Here is a 25647-nt window from a genome sequence, read left to right on the forward strand (position 1 = left end):
CTGCTATTCTCATGCGTGATTTTGTGCAGAGAAATCTCTACCTTTCTACATTGCGAGTAGCAGCTTTCTTTTTTTAGCCTTCTGAGAAGCATTTTTGTTAGTGAAATATCAAGATTAAAGTATCGACTGCCTGTAGAAGTCCACGGGCAGCCGGTTTCTGAAGAAAGCTCTAAATGAAGGTTGCTTGCAGACTCTTTATGTAATTTGAAGATAGACTGCCTTTGTTTTTGTACAATGAGAAAGGGAATTAAATTAGCTTAACCCTCTGCTAGCCTGTCCTCAGCACACCAAAAGCCCTGGCCTACAGGTGGGGAAGGAGCTGCCTTCCATGACCACCTTGCCCCCAGGGCCCACCATCTCTGCCCCCTCATTCTTCCTTTAGCTACAGACCCCCCCAGCAGCCCATTTTGGTGTGAGGACCTGGGGGATTGGCCAACATCTTCCCAAAGGCCGCCTGTGACTCAGCACCCAGCATCCCGCCCAGCACCCCAAAGACAAGGCTTCCTCCCAACCTTTGTGACAAATGAAGGGCAAACGACTGAAAAGACACAAAGGGGGGGGGGTGCAGTTGCCTATTTGCGTGTCATGTTTTATCCTCTTTTTCATCTGCTCTTCCTTCCATCTTCCCTCCCACACTGCTTCACCTCCCACACCTACCAGGAACTTAAAAGGAGAAACTTTGCTAAAATGTTGAAAGCCAGAAATTCAATGCGTGCCTTTATCTGTGTCACAGGTGGCTACAGAGACCTTTTTTACATTGTCTTTGGTCCCACACAACACAACCTTTCTTTTTCCTTCCAGCATTCCCTGGAAACCTCTCGCGGAGCCCATCTGCCTGTTTTGCTGTGGGCTGGGGAGGTTTCTCAGCACCACGTTGCTCGCCCTCGTCCCAGCCACCAGCCAGGGTGCAGGGGCTGATGTGTGCCACAGAAGGGCTGCAGAGGGCTCACAGGGAACAGCAGCACATCCCTCCAGGCAGCAGAGACACCAGCACAGCTCCCCACAGCTCAAACCACCAAGGCAGGCAGCAGCTGACTCACTGCCCTGGCACCTGAAGCCATTTAGAAGTGAGGATACAGCACAGAGTGCTTCACAACTTGGGACTCACAGACCCTTTGCAGCACAGAGAAAGGGAGCCCTCACATTTGGGCCCCTCGCTACAAGAAGGACATGGAGGTGCTTGAGCGGGTGCAGAGAAGGGCAACGAAGCTGGTGAGGGGCCTGGAGAACAAGTCCTACGAGGAGCGCTGAGGGAGCTGGGCTTGTTCAGCCTGGAGAAGAGGAGGCTCAGGGGCGACCTTATCGCTCTCTATGGGTACCTCAAGGGAGGCTGTAGCGAGGTGGGGGTTGGCCTGTTCTCCCACGTGCCTGGTGACAGGACGAGGGGGAATGGGCTTAAGTTGAGCCAGGGGAGTTTTTAGGTTAGATGTTAGGAAGAACTTCTTCACTGAAAGGGTTGTGAGGCATTGGAACAGGCTGCCCAGGGAAGTGGTGGAGTCACCATCCCTGGAAGTCTTCAAAAGACGTTTAGATGTAGAGCTTAGGGATATGGTTTAGTGGGGACTGCTAGTGTTAGGTCAGAGGTTGGACTTGATGATCTTGAGGTCTCTTCCAACCTAGAAATTCTGTGATTCTGTGAGAGCAGCTCTTCCTCATCCCAGCAGCACGAGAAAGCCCCACCTGGCCTGAATCCTGCAGCCCAAGGGCTGGGGGAGGCAGCCTACCTCTATTTCAAGGCTCTCAATCTGCCCAATTATCCTTGCAGCTCCTGCTGAAGCCCTTGGTCGTTAATGAGCAGAACTCAGCTCAGGTGGGCAGCAGAGCCCGAGCTCACCTGAGAGCTTCTCGCCGCCGCTCGGCTCGCGACGAGCTGATTAAACTGGCACGCGGACCGCGATGAAGTTGGAGAGAGGGCTCCAAACTAATTAGCACATGCACAGCCACTCATTACTACCATTACTACGACATTATTAATTTCCCCACCTCATCTGCAGCTTTTCAGTCGCTTCATTTCAATCTGCTTTAGCATCGGGAGATGGGAATTAAACCCGAGCTAAATCCCTTCCCGTGCCCAGCTGCCCTGTCCCTGTGCCCTGCTGGCTCTGCCCTTCTCCAGCCCGGGCTGGCTCAGATCTGACAGCCATTTCACCCCTAAAAGTCAGGGTTTTGCTAACAGCAGCAGCATCAGGCGCTCCCATCCTCTGCACAGGAGCCAGCGAACGCAGGAGCGTGCGGAGGGCAGCAGCCACGCAGGGGAAGGAGATATCGTGGCTGAGACGTGTTTGTTGGGAGTCATTAGCTACTCCCTGCCATCAGTCCATTACCATAAACTTAAGCTTCCATATTCTTTCATTTTAAATGAATTTTCATATCGGATTTCCAAATGAGCTCTGCCTCCAGTCAGCTCCCATTTATCTAATAATGCTATGCAAATATTTTGTTATATTTCAATGAAATATGTCGAAAACTATTACCCAGTGCATTATCTTAGCATCAGCACGAGGGCTGCGGTCCCTGCTGCTGGCGGGCTGTCACTCTTCGTGTCCCAAGTGACAGGAGGACACTGACTGCCCCGTGGCTGGAAGGTGACCGAGGCAGGCACCAGCCCTGCCAGCGGTGCCAGAGATTTCTCAGAGGGGCCAACACTCCCTGCCTAAAATGCCTCTAAGTACATGCCAAGCCTGTTGATCCCTGGATCAGCACAAGGCAGAGCTGCAGCCCCGTGGCCGCGTTAGAAGCAGGGAGAAACATCCCTGGGCAGGGAGGAGGCGGCACGGGAGCAGCTGGGAAGGGGAGATAGCTGATTTTACACGCTCGGAGCCTTCACACGGAGAGGCACCGTTTTCGTCTCCAGCCCCTGCAGCTCTCCTTCCTCCCTCTCCATGTCTCATCCACCCTGTATTTTGGGGAAATGGTGCAGAACTGCAGGGACCGTGCCCCTCCGGCTGCCTGCCCCCAGGGGAGCTCTCCCTGCACCCCCAGGGCCACGCAGCGCCCATGCTCCTGTTGTCTCCCAGTCCCTTCAGGCTTGGTGCTTTGCCCTTTTCCCTTGCTCCCCACAAGAGCAGAGCCCTTGGTGGGCTCGGTGCCCGCAGGCAGCCTGCGAGGGCCGTGCTGGTTCATCGACCAGCTGTCCGCAGAGGCTGGGAGCACGTTTTACACATTAACCACCACAGCGAGCTGTAATTGCGTGGTGCTCCCTTTCTCTCCTCCCCAAGTAATGATTTCTGTCAGAGGGGCAGCTCCCCTGCACTCCCTGCTCTGCAGTCCGGGAGAGATGTGCCACTCTGCTGCAAGCCCGAGGCTGAGGCACCCGGATAAACAACCCGCCTTTGATTTCCAGCACACGCTGCTCTGGTACCCGTGCTACTTCGCTCCGCTGCCCCTCCTCCCTCTCCTCAACTTGTTTTTGCCAAATGACACAAAGTGCCATCGCCCCCCCCCCCCCCACACACCCACTCACACCCCCTCCTCCTGATCTGAGGGCTTGGCTTTATAGATTTTTTGTAAAAGTACTTTTATATTTTTAATTGGTATTCTGCAAGCTCGGAGCCTTCCCCAAGGAACTGGGATGTTTGTCTTCAAAAAGCCTTTTTAAAACATTTTTTTTTTAAAGTACAAATTTTCCTGGCATGGATGAATGAGCTGCCATGTGCCCCATGCGACCTGCCCGCAGACGAGGCTGCTTCTCCAAGTTTAAAGAGAGAGTTTGAGCTGGGGAGGAGAGGCAGCGCAGCAACGCGCCACCTCCCAGCAGCAATTCCTCGGGCTCGTGCCCTCGCCTTCCTCGGGGAGGAAGAAGTGGCTGCACGCCAGCAGGGCTCGCCCGGGGTGGAAGAAGACAAGGTCCGGACCCGAGCCCCGCAGGAGGCAGGAAAGCAGCTGCAGCCTCCTCTGCCTGCGCTCTCCTGCACTCGTACCAAATTAAATAACCGAAACTCCCTTTTTATTTTCCATTTGACAGTAACGTATTGCAAATGCAGCCAGTTTTGACATCCTAATATTCAGACTTGTATCCCTTGGGATAAACACGTCATCTGTTATCCGAGCAAATGATTTGTACCGGGACAGTACAGAGCAGGAAAACGGAGCAGACGGGCAGGGAGGGGAGCAGCGCGTGCGCCGAGCCCGGCACCCACCTGCACCCACCAGCCCAGGAGGGCAGAGCAGCTCGCAGGGCTCTGCCTGCAGGCTGGGGAGAAACGTGTCCTCACCCCGGCCAGGGATGGATGTCCCCCTGCCTGAAGCACGGGGTTAATCTGCTGTCATCTCCGGCACCGCAGGTCACATCATTGCCAGGGTGAATAGGGAAAATGCTGAGAGCGCGGTGAATAGGGCAAGAGCTGAGAGCTCGGCGGGGGACAGGAGCGGTGATTAGCAGGGCGATGGCATTGCTCTGGCTTTTGTCTTTTCTCCAGCTCCGCCTGGCTGCCTTTTCTTTGCCAGGGGACGTGCCCAGACCATTTCTGGGGCCCGTGCAGAGAGCCCGGAGAAGACGACTGCCTGCTGAGCACCAGCTTCGCCCGGCTTTTCAATGGGCAGCCCTTGCATTTCACCAAGCTCTTTTGTCCCTGCTACAGGACGAGGTACACAGGCAAAAAAAATCACAAAAAGCCTGATCACTCCTTGTCAGCCCCGTGAACCGCTGAATAGCTCAATCACGGCCCCTCCATCGTCTCCCTTCCCGGGGAAGAGCGCAAGCCCTGCTCTGTGCCGCCTTGCAGCCACGTTGTGAGCCCGGCCGGCCTGCGTGAGGCAATGGGGACAGGATGGGACGGCTCCTGCTCGCAGCTGGGGAGCTGGCTGCCTTGGCAGAGCAGCCACAAAGGCAGCTAATTAGCTTTGTACCGTGCCCAGCAGCACCACGCTTGCAAAGCCGCCCACGGACCCCCTTATGGAGCCCCAAACAACTTTGTTCCCGGTGCATTAGGCACTCATCCGCCCGCTGCCGGGGCATCCCGAGGGCAGGAGAGGCAGCAGCCGCAGCAGGAGACGTGCCTGGCTGCCCCGTGGAGTCTCTCCCAAAAGCTCAGCACCAGGGCTGCCTTTGGATGCCAGCAGCGTGGTGACCCGATCAAGACGGCAACAAAGCATCTGTCGCCCGGCTAATTTTATTAGGAGAGATCGCAAACGGCTAATTTCCTTTTACTAATGAGTAAATTAGTTGAATCTCTGATCTGTTTTTAAGGCACTTATACTAATAAAACATGGAGCGACAGCTAAATTTGTTATGAAATGTTGTGACACGTGGTGGTGGAGGCGTGAGAAAAGCACCAGCAGGGGATGCGCAGCAGATGCGCAGGGCGCACATGGGCCACTTGTGGCCCCCCCCAAGGGCAGCCCAGGCTCACAGCCCCTGCTGGCCCTAGGCAGCAGTGCCAGAGCTTGGCCACGGACCCAGGCACAGGTGGCCATAGCGAGGAAGTGGCAAAAGAAGGATTTGTGTCCTTGAGAGCTTTGTGGTTGAAATGGCAGAAACAGAGAGCAGTGCAGCGCCCCAGCCTTGCTCTCCTGCATGGGCAGCAGCCTCCCGGGCAGCCACACCGTGCTCTCATCCATTATTCAGCCCCTCCAGCTTCATAAAGACGTTCAGGCCAAAATGCCCTGGTTCTGTTTCCTTTCTTTCATCTTTAAGGACATGGAAGGAAGAGAGAAACCTCCTCACAGCCCAGCCAGGGCTGCCGGGGAGGGAGCTGCCCCCCTGGCAGCAGCCGTCAAGCTTCGCTGGTGTAAACGGGATAATTATTCAGGGTGCTGGGAGGCCGTGTGCGGCTTCCACGCTGCACCCACCTCCGTGAGTGTCAGGCAGAAGAGACAGAGCCGCCGTGCCCAGAAACCCTCCTGCGGAGGCATCAGGACGCAGCCGAGGTGCGGGGCGGCAGCGCAGGCAGCCCGCCCCTCCCGGCTCGCCCCCAGGCTTAGGCTGTATCAGAAAATCAATTGATTATGTTGCTATATCTGTCAGGAATAAAAGCGGGGCTTTGAAAAAAAAATCCTTTGAGCACGCAAGACAAAAACGCTGCTCATGGCTGAGTGCAGAGCAAATGTAGGCTTTATTTTTTATCTTCCCGAGCGCTGTTCTCCTGCACTTGCTCCGCAGAGGAAATTGATTGTTGGGTGTCACTTAATCAAAGGCAGAAGCTGATTCCTGACTATCCAGCCTTCCCACTGGGCCTGGCAGCTGAGCCCTAAGCCAGGTACCTGTGCAGTGCCCCCTGCCCAGCTGCCCTCATGGCACTGCCCCCCTGCTCCTGCTCCACGTGCCGCAGCCAGCTGAACCTGCTTCTGCTGCAGGGGATTTCTGGGATTTTATCCTAGCCAGATCAAACAGCCTCCGTGGTCCCCATCTGAGGTTTCTCTGCTGCGTAGCACCCTCCTGTAGGACCTCGGCTGTGTCCCAGCCTGGCTGGTGGGTGGCAGAGGGGACTGCAGGCGGCAGAGGCTCACCCTTTCCCTCTTGTCTGAACACACCAGCAGAGCATCTCGCTGCTGTGCTCTCTTAATCTTCGTTTTGCTCCTCCTTTTTTTGACTGGGAGGGAGGAGATGGCTCATCTCAGATGCTGTTAAGCCATCTCTCCCTGCCCAGCGAGGCTGTGGCGCTTGGAGCAGGGCTCTGCGCAGCCCCACAGCATCCTCACGTCCCATCCAGCGCCTTGTGGGTGCCCTTTGACCAGGACCAGCACACCAGGTGTGGGTTGGGGGCAGGCAAATTGTGCTCTCCTGGCTACTCATCTGGAGCCCAGCCCCAGGAACACAAGTTGGGGCATCCCAGAGCCCCTCCAAGCCTCTGCCTGGCAGGGTCATGCAGCTCCCCTCATCCGTCTCAGTGCACGGTGGCCAGGAGAGGCAGAGCAAGAGAGATTTCTCTGCACATCCACAGCCAAGGCTGCTTTGGGGGACTGCCAGGCTGAACCCACAACCGTGGAGTTAATCCAAGCTGCAGCCTCGCCAGCCCCGCTCTGCTGCCCCTCGCACCTCTCCCTCCCCAGGTCTGAGGATTTTACAGGGGGGACATTCGCAGGCTGCTTGGAGGTTTTGTATTAAAATCTGTGAGGTAGGAAGAAAAGGGACCGGTGCCCATGAATATTCCGTAGGAGGAGATGGATTAGTGTCGGAGACGTATCTGAAGGGATTTGCAAGGGAATTATTTATGGTGGTAACAAGTAAGCACTCATTTAGCTTATATTATACATTATACAAACAAGGCGTCGAGCTCTGGAAGTTAAGGCAGTAATGCCACTCTAAATTAAATTCATCAGTGCCTTAATTAAGATCTATATTTAGTTCTTAATTAAGGGGAGTGGAGGTGGGGGTTAGATGTTTGTGGGGAGGGATGCTGCGTGGCAGCGAGGACGCAGAGCCCGCGCTTGCTGCCCACACCAGGGACGTGTTGGGGATGTGCCAGCAGTGCCGTGGGCTCTCATTCGCCCCAGGAGCAGCCCCATCCCTCCAAAAATAAACAGCACCACCTCACCAAAGCCATCAGATGGAAGGTGTGACCACTTGCTCCCTTCCTTTTGCAGGGATTAATGTTTGGGACAATTGAGCTGCCTTTCTGCGCGCTTCCACTCGGCCACAGGGACCACCAGTGGAAACTGCCCTGGTTCCTGCGGGCTGGGAGGGGAAAGAGAAGTTTGAGAGGAGAAAGTTAACTCGGCAACAATTGGGATATCAAAGCAGAGGCGCATGTGGCTTTCTTCTCCTGCCTCCCCTGTACCCGATTCATCAGCGGCTACTGCGAGCAGCTTTGATCCCAGAAATCAAACCCCAGTCTGATGGGTGACTTGAAGTTATGCTAATCCAAGTTGATTGAGCTGAGATAATTACACTTCATCCAGGTTTCCTGGGAGTTTTGAATAAATATTGATGCACAGCTGTCCCCCCACGCAGGTACGGCACCGAGCGCTTCGCCGGCTCTCCGTGCCCGCTCTGGCCAGGCCAGGCTCAGAGCTCTTGGCACTGAGCTGCTGGTTTGTGCCGGGCGTGTAGGGGGCTGGGGACCGCCACTGAGGGGGGCCTTCCCCACAAGGGGACCTCCAGGAAAGCAAGATTTCCTAGGAGGTTTCTCTAGCCAACACTTCACAGCCAATGACCAGCCCCAAAGGGAGCGCAGGATCGATCCCAAGCTCCATCTCCATCAGCAGGCCAGGGGCTGCCTGCACACACGCCCTCTCTTGCTCATCTGCCCTCCTCTTTCTCCAAAGCGGGACAGCACAGCGTCCTCTTGGAGGCCACCCACCTCCCTTCCCCACCATCGCCCTCTTCCTATGCAGGAGTCAGGAGCAACCATCCAAAAAATGCACCGACACCACCGGCTCTGCGTTCCTCAGCTCATTGGGACCAGGCTCCCCCACACCCCCAAGCCCTGAAGCCCTGGGATGGGGCATCCCTTCTCAGAGCAGGAGCACTCAGCACAGGCACAGGGAGCAGCCGGGGAGGCTCCAGCTGCCTGGGAGCTGCCTGCGAGCACAGCTCCGTGTCCTCCAGCAACAGCACCAACGAGAGAGGCTTGTGACGGCTTTGCTCAAGCCCGTGGCTGTCACAGCACAAACCAGCCAAGCTCTGATGCCTCTTCCCTCCCCGAGTGACATTTAAATAAAATAAATAAGCACGAAGTTGTGTAAATAAATTCTGCAGAAGCAAAACACCGCATTTCCCACCCGGCTGACAACAGGCAGGCTCTGCTTCCACGCCTCCACGTACGCAGGCGCCGCCGAGCAGCTTGGCCGGGCCAGCCTTCCCCTTGCACTCCAGGACTGCAAAGCAGGGATGCTCGGGGAAGATTTGGTGTGGTGTGCTGGTCCCTCTGCGCCCGTCCTCCCTGGCTGCTGCAGGACATCTCCAGGAGGTTTTGCAGAGCCAGCCTGGCCCAGGCTCCGTGGCAGGGGAGGACGGGTGGGGACGGGGCTCTCCAGTGTCACCTCCGGAGGCGGAGAGCCCAGCGCTGCGGGGAGCTGGAGTACAACGGGGGAGCCCCCAGGACGGGGCCATCTCCACCAACTTGGGGATGAAAGAGATGCAAGAAAACAAGCTAATCAAATTATACATTCCTGAGAACCATTTATAAGCTGTGTGCATTCTTTAATCTTAATTAGAAATCTTAGCAGCTCCTGCCGACTCTGTAATCAACGTTTAAAGACGGCTGACCCCCATCGCGCTAACCTTGAGAGTCTTGAGCAGGTATTTGATGAGGGAGCTGGGGAGAGAGCCGGCTTCGCCGCGCTCATTGTAGCTGGGGAAGCCTGGGGGTACGGAGCCTGAGATCAGAGCAGAGCTACGGGGTAATGATGAGTGTTATGTCTGAGCTCTAATTAAACAGCATTTGCTGACAACTCCACGAGCCCCTAATAATCTCTCTCATTTGGCTCAATAACATCCGTATTTGCAAATAAACACCATTTCCTTGCGCTCCCTGCAAGGGCAGGTGGCGGGGATGTGGGGAGGTGACCCCCAGCACCAGAGCTCTGGGGCAGCGGGTGCAGAGCCGCCAGGCAGCAGCAGGTCTGCCTGCCTCACACACATCCCCTCCAGTTCTCACTTCCAGAAGCTGCTGGAACTGCAATTCCCCCTAAAAACCCCATCAGCTCTGAGCTGCGGGGCAGCCCCTGGCTCCCCATCACGTGCAGGGTCACCGGTAGGCACCGGCACGTCCTGGGGCTGCGCCAGCCTCCAGCAGCTGCTGCGCGCTGCCCTCCCGAGCACAGGCAATTCCCCGTTGGAAGCAAACAAATGCAGATGCAACCGAAAGGCCTGTGCTTATTGGGAAATCAATAGCTGGTCGGGCGCTCCCCGGTAAGTATGACATGTTGTATACAGGCCCTCTGCAAACACCATCATCTTCTACGTTATTAATGGGCAGCGCTCGCTGCCTCTTCATTAGTGCTGAATATAAACAGCAAATCGTTTACTTACTGCAGATTCCAGCTTGAGCTAAGCAAATTTAGACAGGGATAGTCAAACACCGGGTTTGTTGTCTGGCTAATTGTGCTCAGGGTGTAAAGTTTAGATGCAGCAAACCTGACAGCTGCCGAGGGTGCTGGGGCCGGCCGGGGCAGCGGCGCTGGGAGCCCAGCAGCAGCGTGGGACAGGCGAGGCAGGATGCTGTGACTTGGCCGTGGGTTTTCCCCTTCCACCAGTCTCTCCTTATGCAGATCCTCAGCCTGAGCCCTGCTAACTCGGTGCTAGAGGGGAGCTTTGTTTTCTCCACCAAGCGCATTGATGAGAACACGAGCGCTCGTTTGGCAGCAGGAGAAGCGCCGGAGCCCAGCAGAGCCCCTGGGACATTGCCTGCGGTGTCAGGACTGCGGCTGCTATTAGGCTTGCGTCACTAGAGCAGGAATTAAAACAGCCCTGCCTCGTGCAATCAGATGAGCTTGGTGTTTTTATTATTGTTATTGCATTCTGGAGCCTTTCCAGGGTTTGGTGCCCGGCCAGCCCCTCCCTACTGGGAGCTGTGCACCTCCCAGCCCGCAGCACATACCTGCAAAAGGCGTGTAAATGGAGTTGTAAATAAACACAACGCTGCTGGGCTCATCCACACACCTACAGGGCTTTCTGCCTGTGCTTTTCTCCAAGGGGAAGGGGGCACGGGGGCTCGGCCAGGCTCTGTGCCCGGCGCACCGCACACTCCCTGCCCCACGAGCGCAGGGCCCTGGCTGCTCTCCGCATTTTCAAATTTTCTTTGAAGCCTGGGAGTAAACAAAGCAGTGGTAATAAATAAGAGAACCACCATCCCAGGCGTTACTCATGTAATTTGCAGTTATTTAATAACCTCTTTGTGACTTTAAGCAATGCAGCCACAAATCCTTCCCTCCGAGGGAAAAACTACGGGGCATTGCATCCTGGGTACCGCCATGCATAACTGCTAATAAGCAATAAAGACAGAGTTTTAGCAATAATTAAAGCTACCAACGGAGGACTCCCACGTTCTCAGAGTTAATGACTGCAGCCGCTCGGCACAGAGCGTCGGAAGGGGAAGGAGCATCGCGGTGCCCCCGCCGCCCGAAGCATCGCCCAGCCCCTCCCAGCCGCCCACCTCCCGAACCGCCCCGTCCCCACCGAGGGGCTCTGCTTTTCTTTTATTAAGGGCCTTGAAAATAACCAGACATCACAGTTTTAATCTATTCTGTCGATTAAACCAGTTGCAGACTCACGGATTGATTAAGCCACGTCCCTTCCCTCCCAGCTGGCAGGGAGCGGGTGGCACCATCCCCAACCCCGCAGCGCGTCCCCAAATGCGGGTGCCCACAGGCAGCCCCCGCCACGCCATCCCTGCCACTCCTCCACATCAAGAAGGGAGGACTGGTTAGCATCCTTGCTTCTGGTCACAGCGAAAATAAATAAATAAGGGGGAGAAAAATCCCTGTGAACATGAGTAATGGGCCAGGAATGAGCAACCCGAGATAAAACTGAATAATAACATGTCAAAAACTACACGATGTGGGTTTTTATTCCCCAGCGGAGTTTCCTTCCTGCTAATCCATCACCGCAGAAGATGCAAGATTACTGCTTTCAGAAAAAAACTCCAGGAGATAAATGTGAGTAAATTAGGGTTTATTATATTATTTAGGATGATATAATTTCAAACATCCCATTATTAAATTATTTATACCCCTTGTGGTGGCCGTGCTGGGCAGCGACCCGCCCCACTGGCATCCCGCATGCCATGTGGTGGTGGCTGGGCTGGGGACCACGGTGGTGGCAGCTCCCCATGGGGCAGAGACATCACATCCCAGTGCTGGGACACCCACGGGGTGGCTGCAGGGGGACGGGGGCTGCACCCCGGGTGTCAGCACAGGCGGTAGCACCCCACGACGATCCGCACACAGAGTGCATGAGCCCCGTCTCGCTCCCCTCCCCGCCACCACTGAACCAAGGTGTCGGGCACTTTTCTGTAAATTGCAGCAAAATTACAGTCACATCAATAATGAAAGGCTTGTCCTCCTGAGGGGACGCTGGCAGGAACCAGCCGTCCTGCTGAAAGACAAATGTACCCTGTATTTAAATCAAGCGGCACAGATGCTCACTGGTGTATGGCCTTTCTATTAGCGAGGAAGCAGAGCCTCGTGGATAGGTCAGGACTGTCAAAAAAACTGAAAAGAGACCGCGAGTCCGAGACAAGCAAAGCAGGTAGGGAAAGGTGAACTTTGTCACGGCAGGGAAAAGAGGCTTCTGACAGAAATTTAGCGTGCTTAATGAGCAGCCGGGCTCCTCCGTGTCAGGCCTGACGTCTCTGTTTGCCAAACCAAGCGGCACCTGCCCGTCAGCAGCACGGTGCCGCCCGTCCCCTCCCCGACCCCGTGCCATGATCCTTGATCATCCTGCAGAACCAGGAGCCCTCACAGCCAGCAGCCACGTGCAGAGCCCAGCCTGATGCTCCGGGCAGGGCTGAGCAGAGCCAGCAGAAGAAACCACCCTGGTGGGAGCCTTCGGGTTGATGCTCTCGGCACGGATGAGGGCTGCACGAGTCTCTCTGCACCCTCAGCCTCGTCCCACCCCTTGCCCTCCGTGCCCCACACCGGCACCGTGACCGCAGCCGGGGTCCCGGGGGGCAGCAGTGCCCGTCCCTCTCGTTAGCAATCCCGAGCGCCTCCGCGGGCGGCTAACTAGAACAGAGCTGACAGGGGAGGATTACCCGCTCCCAGGAAGCCGGCGTGATTGTGTTTACTCCGAAACCTGGGCCTATTTAGTTGTCGGTGTGCATCATTAATCTTCTTCTACAATCCCTTCCCCATCTGCTCCCACTTTTTAATGAACTGCCACTTGCCACACTCAATAAAATCAGCGCTTTGCAAGGATCGCGGCAAGAAGGGGGAAGCAAAAAGGGATGGAGGGAGGGAGGGGACGACGATAAAGATATGCACTTTGGTTTGGGAGGCTGCTGTCTTATCTACATGGGCAAATGAATCACAACATCGCTCCACGAGACACTTTTGGCTGTCTTGCCCCCAAGCAAGTTACTAATAACCACATCAGACCGAGCTGAACGCAAATCTTACAATGCAAAATGTCAGCCCAAGTTTGAGCCCAGCTACACTGTTTTACACAATTATTTTCAGTGCATGAATACTGCAGGCGGCACCAAGATTGTAGTTTTCCAGCTTGCTGGCAGCTCTGGGGATTCATCCGATATCAGGCTATTACCTTCTGATTACTTTACTTGGCAGTCAACCCATTCAGAGCTGGCAAATAAACAATAGGGAAGAGTGTGATGGGGAGCTTAGCTTTCAAATTACACTTTTCAATCATTTGTCACACCAAAGGTATAATGAGTGTTTAATACAAAACTCAAAAGACTGAAGGGCTGGGGTGGGGGATTGCTTTATTTCTGTGCAGAGAGCTTGGTTCAGGCGGAGCTCTGAAACTTCGGGAGCCTCCGTTTCTCCACGTCTCTCCTGTGAAGGACTTCGCTCCTGCTCAACCCTCAGCTGTGCCCTCCCTGCCACTGCCCACAGTGCTCAGGGATGGGGAGCAGGGGGGCCAGGTGAGCACTCGAGGCTGAGCCCTCTTGGCTTAAAGACCCTGCAGAACAGGAGACCGTCATCTTGCCCACAAGCAGTGTGAGATTCCCTTATTTCTGCCCACTTTCATTAGCAGTCGGTGGTCACCAGCCCAGCGTCTCCAAACCTCGCTTCTCTCCCCGTGCTGCTTGCAGCCCCTCACTCTGGGCAAACACACCCTGCAGAAAAGCTTCTGTCCTGCGTGGTGGGGGCACAGCAGGGCCCCCCGTCAGGCCATGACCCCGTGCAGCACCGCCTGGCACAACGAGCCCCGCTTCACCCCCCCGCCTCCCCACCTCCCTGCCCACACACCGCCTGCAGCTCCCTCCTCCACGCAGTTTAAGTTTTCACATGCTTCAGTTTGTTTTGTCTGCGAACCGTGCTGCTTTCTAGGCAGGAAGAGAGATGCAGAGCTTTCTTTTATTGTTTTCCTGCCTTCTCACCCCGAGACCTATCGCATTCCCTCGCTGACACCTCTCTGAGGGCTGCCTGCAGCAAGCGCAGCGCTGCTGAGCGCTCGCTGGTGGTGCTGAGCTGCTCCTGGTGCTGTTCCATCGCTGCATGGGCAGCCAGGTACCTGCATGCCACCCACCCAGGCTGCCCTGCCAGCCCACATCTGCCTGCAGGGCACCACAGGCTTAGGGAGAAAGTGCAACCACGCATCCTTCCTGGGGACTCGGTGCTGGAAACGCATCTACGGTGTTGTACATCACCTACAGCTGTCAAAAATTGCATCAGACCCAGAGAGAGGTGAGCATGGGCCATGCACAGACACGGTGATGTGGGTGCCAGGATGCTGTCTCCAACGTGCCCCATGCATGGCACCTCCCAGCTCCCATCCCCATATACCACACAAGGGACACAGGCAGAGCCGCGCACCCGCCGCAGCCCGTGCTCACTGCTGCATTCGCTGCCGGGATGCTGTGCGATCAGAATACCTCACGTTAATGGGGATCTAATGTATAAATCCATATGAGCTCCAGAGTCATTCAGTATTAATTAAACGCCGCCATTATATTACTCGGATTGCTGTGTGTTTATTGCTCCCTGCAATTAGCAGATGAAACCTGCGCTGCAGCTGCACTTGCCTCCCCGCACCGAGCACCCCGCGGAGGAGCCCACTGCTCTCGCCCAGGACAAAAGTTCCTGCTGCAGGACGGGGAAGTAAAGGCAGCTTTCAGAGGCAGAAGGAGGTGTCTCGGCCTCGGCTCGCTCCCCCGAGGAGTTTAAGTCCTGTCTCGTTACGCCAGTTCGCAGTCCCTCTGCCCACATGTCAGACGAGAGAGAAGAATAGAAATCGCTCCTTAAAGTTCACAACCCATCACTCCAGCTTTCAGAAATACAAGCAAAAATGGCAAAGCAGTAGGGGGAAAATCCATTTCTTTCGCGATGATCTTTCCCTTGAACATGTCCTGTTGATTTGCAGTCGGGGAGAGGAGAGTGTGTTTGTCTGAGATAGGGGAATCAGATCTGTCTAAACTCTTCCTTACTCCAAACTATCCCCTTCAAAAGAGCTTTTAAAAAAATAGAAAAACCACGAGAGAAAAATCTCTCCTGTTTGAAGACCTTTATATTGTGAGCATGCCCCTTGGGAACCAGGGCATTTGGGGTTCTGCCCTTCTCCCATAGAGGCTGGGCACCACGAGCAGCCCCCGGAGCCAGCCGCGCTGCTGGGCCCCCCAGGGGTGCCACTGTCAGGCTCCCAAGGGTGCTCACACCGTGCTGGGGGCGGCGGGGATCTGGCACAGGGGATGATGCCCTGAGACCTGATCTCCAAAGGGACAAAAGGTGTCAGCAGGGCTGGCTGAGGGCGCACAGCCCCAAAACGTACCGGGGGTCCCCGGACAGGAGCCGGGAGCGGGGCTGGGGGCGCGGGATGGTGTTGGCGACGGGGCAGGGCAGTGCAGTGAGATGCTGTGAGGTGCTGTATGGGGCTGTGAGATGATGTTCAGGGCTGTATGGGGCTGTACAGGGCTGTGAGATGCCGTACGGGGCTGTATGGGGCTGTGCGGTGCGGTGCCGGTGCAGCAGTGCCACCTCCCGGCCGCGCCGTGGGGACAGCCCCGGGCTCGGCCATCGCCACCCGCACCCAGCGGGGGTCAGAGGGCGGCAGGTGAAATAAACAGGGAAAAAAAAAAAAGTTTAAAAAAAAAATAAATTAAAAATAAAATTTTTAAAAATAAAATTTAAAAAATACAAGATAAAAATAAAATTAAAAAATAAAATTAAAAAAAAAAAGATAAAAAAGATTAAAAAATAAAAGATTAAAAATATTAAAACCAACAGCCACTCCGCGGCACAAAGGGGAAGGACGGGCAGCCTGTGAAGGTGTGCCGGGGTACCCCAGAAGTGGCTGCAGAGAGAGAAGCCACAGAGCTGCAGGCTGCTCATATTTTCATACACCTGGGAAGCCCTCAGGCGTTTGCTCTGCTGTTCTGTCCTCCCCAGTCACCTTACAGGCTCTAACAAAAGGCCCCCATGGAAAAGATCAAAGTGTTAAATTTCCCTGCCATTATTTTGAGGTAACGTCCCTAAATCCTTGCTTTTAAGGGTTATGTCAGGGGCAGCTCGGGCAGGGCTCAGGAGCCTGTTCCTAGCAGGGACCTGGGAGCCCCACATCCATGACAGCCAGCACATAATAAACATTTTATATGTCATTTCCCTATGGGGACATTTGTCCCAGGGTGCTACTGATTGAAAATTTTGCCTGCCCTCTGGCTGCACACAACGGGCCACCCCCAAGAGACAAGGCCACAGGTTTTATCAGACAGCCAAGAGGGCCCTGAGAAAGGAAGCAAAAAGCAAAATGCAGAGATGGACAGGGCACATCAGGGGAGAACAAGCTCAGGAGAGGATGGGGAAGTGGTTTGGGTAATCTTGGACACTGTGAGCAAACAAGTGGCACGAGGAGCACAGCACCAGGACGGGCACGGGCACAGCACCGCCAGCGAGCCCCTTCCCCAAAAGTGCCCGTGCACAGGGTGCAGGAGAGCTGGGCAAAGGGCCCCAGAGCGGAGCCGAGAGCGTGTGGTTCTGCAGAGAACCAATTTAGTGAAGAGAGAACAGGAGGGTTAGGGAGATGAGATAAGGGAAGAAAAAAGAAGCAGTGCAGGAAAATAAAGAGAGGGAACCAGAGAGGAGACGTTGATGCAGGAGAGAAGAAAAAAGATCAGATATGAAATACGAGAGAGCAAGGATAAAAGCTGTAAAGAGGCTGCACCGGCACTCCAGCTACCACGACACAGGGAGAATTGTCTGTCTTGTTAAGCACTATATCTGTATTGATAAATCTTAACCATCATCACACTCTATTTCTCTAGAACAAGCAATTTCTGCAGTTCCTTCAAAACTTGGGCTTACTTTTTCCCCTTTTTATTTTTGTTTTGTTACTTTTCATCCGTCCCTTCTTGCTCACTTTTTATTCTCCCCACTGTGTGCAAATCCCCTCGCATCCCACCACGGCTGTCCCTACCTGCCGGTCGCCTCCAGATTCCCCACGGTGCCTGGGCTTGGTGCTGCTGTGCCATCCAGGGAGGCAAAACCTGTGCCCAAAGCCCTGAAAATGTGCTTGATGGGAGCTGGTTTCAGGTGGACCAGCCAGGAGAGGCAGAGCAGAACTCGCTACCACCCCCTGTCTTTGTGGAGGAGTTGAGATGGAGCTGGGGAGTGAGCCAGGCAGCGTTGGGAAAAGTAAGGGCAACCAGGGAGGATGTTAAATCTGCTGTGCCACACAGCGTTTATGTTAAACAAGTAAAATTAACAAAAAATCCAGATTATTGCCTGTTGGGGCACAAGCAATGTGCTCTTTTACAGGGAAGCTCAGGTGGGGCCGCAGCTGCTGATCAGCCAGCACTGGGGTGAGGCTGGGGAGGTACGGCTCCAGAAAATGGCAGAAATTGATTTGCACACAAAGCCTAAGTTTCTGTTACTTTGGAGAGAGGTTCATTTTCCTCCTTACTCACTGGAGCAGAGATATTTTAGAATTAGGTTTAAAAATAATTGGTGAGACACAGAAAATCTTGGAGTGCAGAGGGTGGCCTCGCCCATATACACTAAATCAGCCCGTGCAGAGAGGCAGCACTATTTCTTCCTTCATAACAAGTGATGGTGAGGCAGAACAAGAAGAAGACCACACCACAACCAGGTGACAATGCTGGGAAGGGGGTCCCGGTGCTCTGCCACCTCCAACCCTTCGCCCACAGCCTCTGCTGCAGCTTTGGGGACAGCTGCGGGTCCCCTGCAGGGCTCTGGAAGGAGCCCAGCCCAGGGAGCCCAGCTGCTTTCCAACCAACCCAACCACACCACGCTTTGCAAGGGACAACTCGGTTAATGTAGGGCAGCAAACAGCCCACAATTAGCTCCCGATCTTAATTACACACATTACTGATGAGCTCATCAACTTAATCTAATTAGTCTGCAGAGCTCAATTGCCTGTCCCTTTTTCTTAAATAATGTGCTATGTAAGCCTATTATCCCTTTTGACAAAACCTGCTCACTTACACGATCTGTCAGCCGGGCTAACAGCCTGGCACGGCCAGCCCCACCTCGCACACCTGTGGCACGCCACCCACTGTCACCTCCGTGTCCCCACGGGCTGCTGTGCAGCAGCAAGAGTGTGCACAAGTTCAGGCACCCCTTAGCAAAGCCCCAGGGTGCTGGGGCTGACCCACACCCCGTGGGGGTCCCGCTCCCTGCAGAGGAGCCCTACAGCATCGGAGCAGAAGGCAGAGAGGAGGCTGAAGGCTGAACATCCTCCCTAAAAGCCTTTCTAGATGAGTGCCAAGGAGCCAGCTAGGCGCCCAGCCCAGCCAGGAGCACCCACATGCCCATCATTCGGACCAAAACAAGGAACAAAGCCTCTCATCACCCTCCCAAAGCTGCTCAGCTGCTGGCTGACCCTGCACCTCCCTGCTCCTCCTCTGGGCTCCTGGAGGGGCACCTGGGCCGGTGACTGACCGTGGCCAGAGCTGGCACTGCTGCCCCAGGGGAGCAGGGCTGGCCGAGGGGCAGTGCTTGGGGGATGTACGGCTCTGGTCCTGCTTTGGGGCATGACAAGCATGTCTCTGACAAAAGCATTATGTTCATTGCTGATTTACTGCCTTTGCTTTCAGCTTGGCTGCGTTGTGTTCCTTCTCCTCCGGTGAAAGCAATAATCCCAGCACTCACGACTGTTTAAACAGGAAACCTCTGATAGCAGCCGCAGCTTTGTCACCTTTGTTCTGGTCCATCAGTCAGGGCCCGCATGGTCCGGCAAGAAAAATATCAGGCTGAAACAATTTGTTTTTCTTCCCTTAACCCAAAACTGCCCTCTCCCGAAGCGGGGTGCGTGGATGGAGAACCTCAGGAGATGCCCGCAGGACGCAGCCCCCGCCAGCACGTGCTGCCCTCGTCTTCCCCCGCCCTCTGCCTCTCTGCGCAAGAATCAATGAAATCCCCTAAAAGCTCATAACTCGGAGGTAATTATAAGAAGCATCAATTACCCAGCTATGTGGATTTCATGAATTCAATTAATTTGCATAGTGATCGATTCAGGCGGGTCTTCTCCAGGTCCCTGGAGAAAGTTAGGACATTGTTCTGCACGCTATTGATTTTACAATGTAAAACCAAAGCTCTCTCTCCTCTTATTCAGAGCTGCTCATTCAGCCATATTAACTTTCAGATCATTTATTTTTGTATGTCTTTCAACTCTGTTTGTTGCTATCACACAAATGCAGAGTATTACATTGTAGAGAATAATTGAATCAATACAGTCATGGTACTCTGGGTCTCCCAGACTCTCAGGAACGCGAGCTGGCAGGAGCCCGCGCGGAGGCTGAGAGGGTTTTTTTTTTTAACCTTTCCCGTTATTAAAACGCTCGTCTGTCTACATATTAACTTTCTGCACTGTGTATTTGTTATTGTTTCGCCTGCATTGGAGAGGCTGGAGCTTTGCTGAATACATGGAGAGGTTCGGTGGCTCTGAGCATCCCGCAGCCTCGGCTGAGAGGCTGTTGTGCAGCAGCCTGCAGATGCCTGAGGGAGTGGGGCCAAGGAGGGCAGCTGTCCTGCTGTCCTGCTGTCCTGCTGTCCCACTGTCCTTCCATCCCAGTGCCCAGCACCCATGGGGACGTGCAGGAGCCAGTGGCACAGGCAGCACGACCGCCCCTTGCCTGGCCAGCCCTCCTTCCCCTCTCCATTCTTCTCTGCTGCGAACGGCCACACACACAAATAAGGGAATCAGAGAGAAAAAAACCCTTCAAGTGAAAAGGCACCAAATAAAAAAGGAATCCTCCTTCAGATTCAAATGGCTCTGAAAAGAGAGACAGTTTTTAATTTTGCTTCCCCTCCCATTGGGATATTAGACAGCTAAATAGCAGCATGCCTGTTTCCTTCAGATAACCGGTTCCCAATGAGCACCCTAATTGTCCCCGGACCCTCTCTGCCACTGTACAGAGCAGGTCATTTACTGCACAGCACACGCAGCTAAATACAAATCCATTTTCCAAGGGAAAATTCTATTCTTATCTGAGTTCTGCAAGAGGGTTGCAAGCGGCCCGTGTTAATTGAAGCTTTGATGTTTGTTGGAGGAGGCCTCTAATCAGCTCCACAAAGGGGCTGCCGCGCCGCGCCGCGGTGCACCTAGCCGCACGGGGAGCGCGGGGCTGCGCCGGGCTCGCCTCGCCCAGAAGGGCTTCGAGGGGAAGAAATACAGGCACAGATAAATCCTGCCTGGGCAGCGAGGGGTGAGGAGCTGAGGCCCCCGAGCTCCCTGCAGGGACACAGGGCTGAGGGCCAGGGCCCCCTGCAGCGCCCAGCGCCCAGCCGCGCACCCAGGGCACGCGGGCGCTTCGGAAGGGAGAAGCGTCTTTTCAGTGCTTTGGCAGGTCTTCTGCAATATCCTCCAGCAAATCAAGCATCCCCTTCTTGGGATGTTTTCAATCTGCTTTATGTTGATTTTAATTAAAGAATTTGAAACTGAACAAACAGTTCGTAGCAGGTGGCCATACAAGTGTGAAATAAGCAAACTGTTTTATCTGCCACAAACTCCACTAGTAAATTCCTTTAAATTAATCCCAGCCTTCGAAAGGCTGTTGATTCTGACTGAAACGCTGAGCAATTTGGACTCTGCCATTCTCTAAATATTTGCCTTCATTACAGCGTCAGGAGCAGGTGTGTCTGGCAGCCTGTGTGTGTGTGCCGACGCTGTTGCACCAACAGGTCTGCCTTCCCGTTTCCACGTGCCCAAGCCCTCTCCTGAGAGCAGGACGTCGTGCTTGCTGCTGGAAAACTTGCATGCGGGTGGGTGAGCAGCCCCTGGAGCCCCGCAGCACCCTGCCATGCCCACCACTGCTGGCAGAAAGCCACGAGTGCTTGGTGGCACACGGTGGCACCTCCTGCATGGTGTCGGAGCAGCCGGTGCCGCGGTGAGGCTGGGACGCTCTGCAGAGCACGGTGCTGCGGTAACCTTGACGGTACAAAGGCAGCACAGGCCCTTTATCGAGGTAACGGGCCCTGCATATTGATAGAGCCCTGGGGAAGGGAGAAGTGGAGCACAGATGCCCACAAGCTTTTCTTCTTGCAAGGCTGCGCCGGAGATAGGCTAGGAAAAGAATAAGAAGGGAAAAGAAACGCGTACGCACGCTCTTCATCTTGCAGTCCTGCCCTCTCTCAGAAATCTTATCGGCATCTCTAAGAGCTCGCGTTTTGCCACCTGGCAGTGCCACTCTTCCCTCTGCTGGAGGGGCAGAGGCACCCCTGGCTCGGGCAGCGCTTTGGGTGCTGTGCCCCTGTGTGATCACCGGTGCCCATGCAGTCCCCAGGCAGGTGGCAAATGGCCACGTTTCCTGGGGCTGCAGGTGCTGGTTCTGCCTGTGCTGCTGGCTCCCATCCCCACGGCAGAGCCCAGCACCACCCGTTGCTGCCAGCCATGCAGGAATGTGCTCGTGCCGTGGGGCAGCCACACGTGGGCACCTCGGTGCCCCTCAGATGGCAGCTATCGGCTGCCTGCCCGCTCCTTCCAGGAGGAGAGACAATTGTCCGTCGGCTCCTTTTATCCCACTAATGTTCAGAGCATGTTCAACATCAGATCCATCCTGTTTGCCCTCCCTAATGACCCAGATCTGGGAAATTAGAGCAGCACTCGTGGTCAGCATCCACTCACGGGAGCCTGTGTTTGCCTGTGCTAGCCAAGCTTCTGAGATAATTACAAGATGTTCTGCTTTCCTGGGATTACAGTCAGTTTTTCTTCTCTTCCCCTCAATAAATATGGATGCACAGCTGCTGTTAAAAAGAATCAACAAAAATAAAAAGGGGCAGGCTCCAAACCCTGTGTGCTTCCCTTCAGTTATGCAGTCCCAGTGCTGTCTCTGCCCTAAATTCACACGGGTTGGGCTGGGGGAGGGGGGGGGGTTGGTGTTTTTTTCCCCCAAATATCAGGCTCAGGTGGCTGCAAAACCAAAACAATGAGAGCAAATGTGTTGGGAAGGATACAGTATGCAATGGAAAATGATGCAGAGCTCCCCCTCCTGCCCCCTCATCCCAAAATGCGGTGTCAGACCCGCAGCAGGGCAGAGCCTGCGCGGCTGGGACCCTGCACCCCCAGCCTCTCAAGGACGTGTTTTGGAAGGATGCGTTCAGATCCCCAGGGCTAGCACCTTTCTGGTAGGAATCGCTGGAGTTTCCCACCCTAAGAGTTGCTTCTGGCCTTTAAAAGCCAGGATATGCTCTACTCCATATATATTAATCTCCTAATCACTAAATTAATTTCCATCTCAGTTACAGCACAGTCAGTCTATTAGTAAATCATGTCAGAGCTGCTTAGCAACTTTTGTTATAAGACTCCTATTAGGCCGTGTCTCAAACCAGTGGAGATGGAGGAGCTGTAATCCTCACGGGCTGAGCTTTGAAGCCACCACAGCAGGGCCGGGCCCTGGGCACCAGCTGCCCCCCAGGGGTACCCATCCTGTGCCCCGAGCATCGTGGTGCTGCAGTGAGTATCCACACCCTAGGAGAACGAAGGAAAAAAAAGGTTTTTGGCAAAGGGACAGACCCTGACCCCCAGCACGGGGATGCAGGACCCTTGAGCTCCTTCAGCAGGCGTTTTATTCCCTGAGGCAGGGGAGGGCTCTGTGGTGCTGCTGAAGGAAGGAGCAGCTGGCTGTGGGTCCCCCAACTCCTGCCATCGCAGCACAGGGGGAAGCATCCCCGCTTACTGCAGCTGCCTGAGCCTGCTCGGGATGCTGGGCACAGGAGGAGCCTTTGCTCGCTGTCTCCTGGGGACCAGCCTTTGGCGAGAGCCGCTTTGAGGCGCACATCAGAGCACGGAGCACATTGCGGGGACACTGCCGCTCCCTGTGCAGGGATGGTTTCCAGCTTGTGCTCGCAGGCACCCCTGAGCCCGGGCTGACCCCTGAGGATGGGGAGAGCAGGGCTAAACTGGGGCAAGGTGTGCGGTGTCGCTGCGGCCATCCCCGTGGCGTCAGGGCGGCACGGCAGCGCGATGTTGCATCGCTCCCTCCCTCCGGTCCGGGCAGAGCTGTCCCCCGCTGGGCTTCATTTCAGAGTCCGGGGCTGTCATTACGGGGAGAAAAAAAAATCATAACAGTTTGTTCACTCATCTGTGCACCAATTTCCATCAGACCTCGCCGCTCCTCTCCCAGGGACGCTGCTCTGGAGCCAAGGAGCCCCCCCAGACCTCTGTTTCCTGGCACAGGCAGACCCGGCACAGCATCGGGGCAGCCTCTGGCCGTGTGGCCACGCTCCCCCCGTGCTCCCCAGCTGTGGCAGCGCTGTGCAAGCTCAATCAGCCCTGCGGAGTTCAGCCAGCACAGGCTGGGGGCTGCACAACGAGGAGCCCCGGGCAAGGCCCAGCTGGCTGCAGCCCCGTTGGGCACAGCCGGGTACCCTACGTGCGCACCGAGGCTCTGCTGGCAAGGGCTCGCTGCAGGCAGCCTCGCCACCCAGCCCTCTTCCCCCCTCACCACGCCGCACGCCAGCTCCTCCGGCTCATTGCCGTGAAATTTAATTTGCAGCAATCAGCTGGAGGTGAGGCAGGCGCGGAATTAACTCGACGTGCTAATGTCGCATCCTGCCTGAGCCCCGCGGCTCGCAGCCAGCTGCGCCACAGCCCCCTGCCCGGCCCCCCAGCCCCCAGCACCCCTAAACTGTGCGAGTCTGAGCAGAGCGAGGGGAAGCACGAGAGCAAGGGCTCTCCCCCGCTGCCAAGCACACGTGCCCCGCAGTTAATTCAGCACTTGCCAGGGCCGTGCCGAGGAACGCAGGAGATTTCAGGACTCCGCCTGTCTCGTTCCACAAGCGCCGCAAAGGGTGAGTTATAGCGTTGCTGGATGCACACATATTCTGATAAGGAAGAATAATAACTTGTCAAAGATATATATGATATGTGTTTTCTTTCCAGACAGAATATATATTGGGATAATTCATCAACTTGCCTGGCACTGGCCAGAAGAGAGAGAGAAAAGAAGAATCCTAACAAAAAGAAGCCAGCGCGGAGAAACCCCTTTGCATCAGGCGCCTCCTCCCTGCTCATCCCTGCTCCCAGGCAGCCTGGCAAGGCCCCATGGCTGGATTTGGGGCTTGCTGTGTCCCCGTGCTGGGCTGGGGCAGGATGAAGCCGGGGACACCCACGTGCTGCCAGGCAGAGCCGTTTGCTGCAGGCAGGGTGGCCGAGCGGGCAGAGGTTTTAGCACCAAGCCGCCGTGTTATCCAAATGGGCCTTCTGAGATAACAGCAGCTTTACTGCACCGAGCCCTAAATCCAGCTCAAATGCTAGCACTGAGCAAAGCAGCATTCCCTCCGGGTGGGGAATAAAGCAGGCTGCAGCTGAACCATCCCCTGCAGCGCCCACCCCACCGCCTGCCGGCACCCACCGCCAGGGCCAGCCCTCGCCCAGCCTCCCTTTCTGCCTCATTTCCTCACTGCAAACACTGCTGCCCCTCCGCCGTCTGCCCAGACAGGCTGTGACTTCCACGAACATATGCAGAAATATCTAGATCTGTCCGTCGGCAATTACCTGCTCCCCAAACTGGACACCTGCTAATTATTTCCAGCCAGCCAGATGGTGCAGTCATAAAGCGCTCGCCACAGCCGTACATGTGTGCGCCCACAAAAATGGCCAGATTTCCCTCCTGTGAGCCGAGGGATTACAAATAAAGCTCTTTGCCAATTAATTAGCAATTACTTTGTTTGAAAAATAAACATTCTGGTAAATAAAAGTCACAGCGAGGCAGGGCGGTGCTGAGAAGCAACAGCAGCATCCCCGGCGTGTGGCCGGCGGGACGGCCCCTGGGCAGGTTTCATGGCAAGGAGGAGCAACACACGAGCGATGGAGAGAATGGTTTGAGAAAAAGAGAACATATAAACGTGCCCCGACACTCTGCTTCATAACCGAGCAAGTAGAAGTGGTACCAGTGGGAAAACCGTGCTCCTCCCGTGTGTCCCCCCGCGGCTGCGCGCGGGAGCTGCTGGCACAGCTCTCCCTGGTACGGGGACCTCAGGAAGCTGCAGAGCGGATTTACAGAATGATTTGTCAACTGACAAGCAAAAATATATTACCAATTTAGGGCCGTGATTTGCCTGCAACTTTTTAATCCTTGAGTTGTTGTTGAATAGATTAAAGTGTCTGCTTTGATCCAGGCTTTTAGACGGAAACATAAATATCACATCGCTCACACTCCCCGCAGCCCGGCCAGCACTGCGGGCATACCGAGGGGCAATGCGTGGCCCCAGCCCCTCGGGTCCCACCACCATGCAGCGAGGGCTTCTCCCACCTCCTGGTTTTAGCAGGCTGCTCATCACCCACCTCGCTGGACAGCCACTTGCAGGACTACATTGGTGAGCAACTCGCATCCTGCAGCCCCAGCACGGCCTCTCCTGGTCCCTGCCTCTCTTCCCCGTGCTCAGCGGGAGGGCTGTGTCCTTCCTGCCCCACCATCAGAGCAAATCCCTCTGGTGCTGAGCCACCAAACAGCTCCAGGGGTGCCCACGGTGGTGGTTCCCCCCTCTGCTGCCCAGGGCTGCGCTGGGGACGCTGCACGCCTCCACCAGGGCTGGGGTGAAGGAGGAGGATTTTCCACTTTCAGGCTCTCCTCCACATCTCTGCCCTTTTGCTGGGAAAACAGCTTGCTCTGGATGCAGACGTCATGCTAG

The sequence above is a fragment of the Netta rufina genome, assembly GCF_964035555.1.
Source record: "Netta rufina genome assembly, chromosome: 25".
NCBI classification, from domain to species: domain Eukaryota; kingdom Metazoa; phylum Chordata; class Aves; order Anseriformes; family Anatidae; genus Netta; species Netta rufina.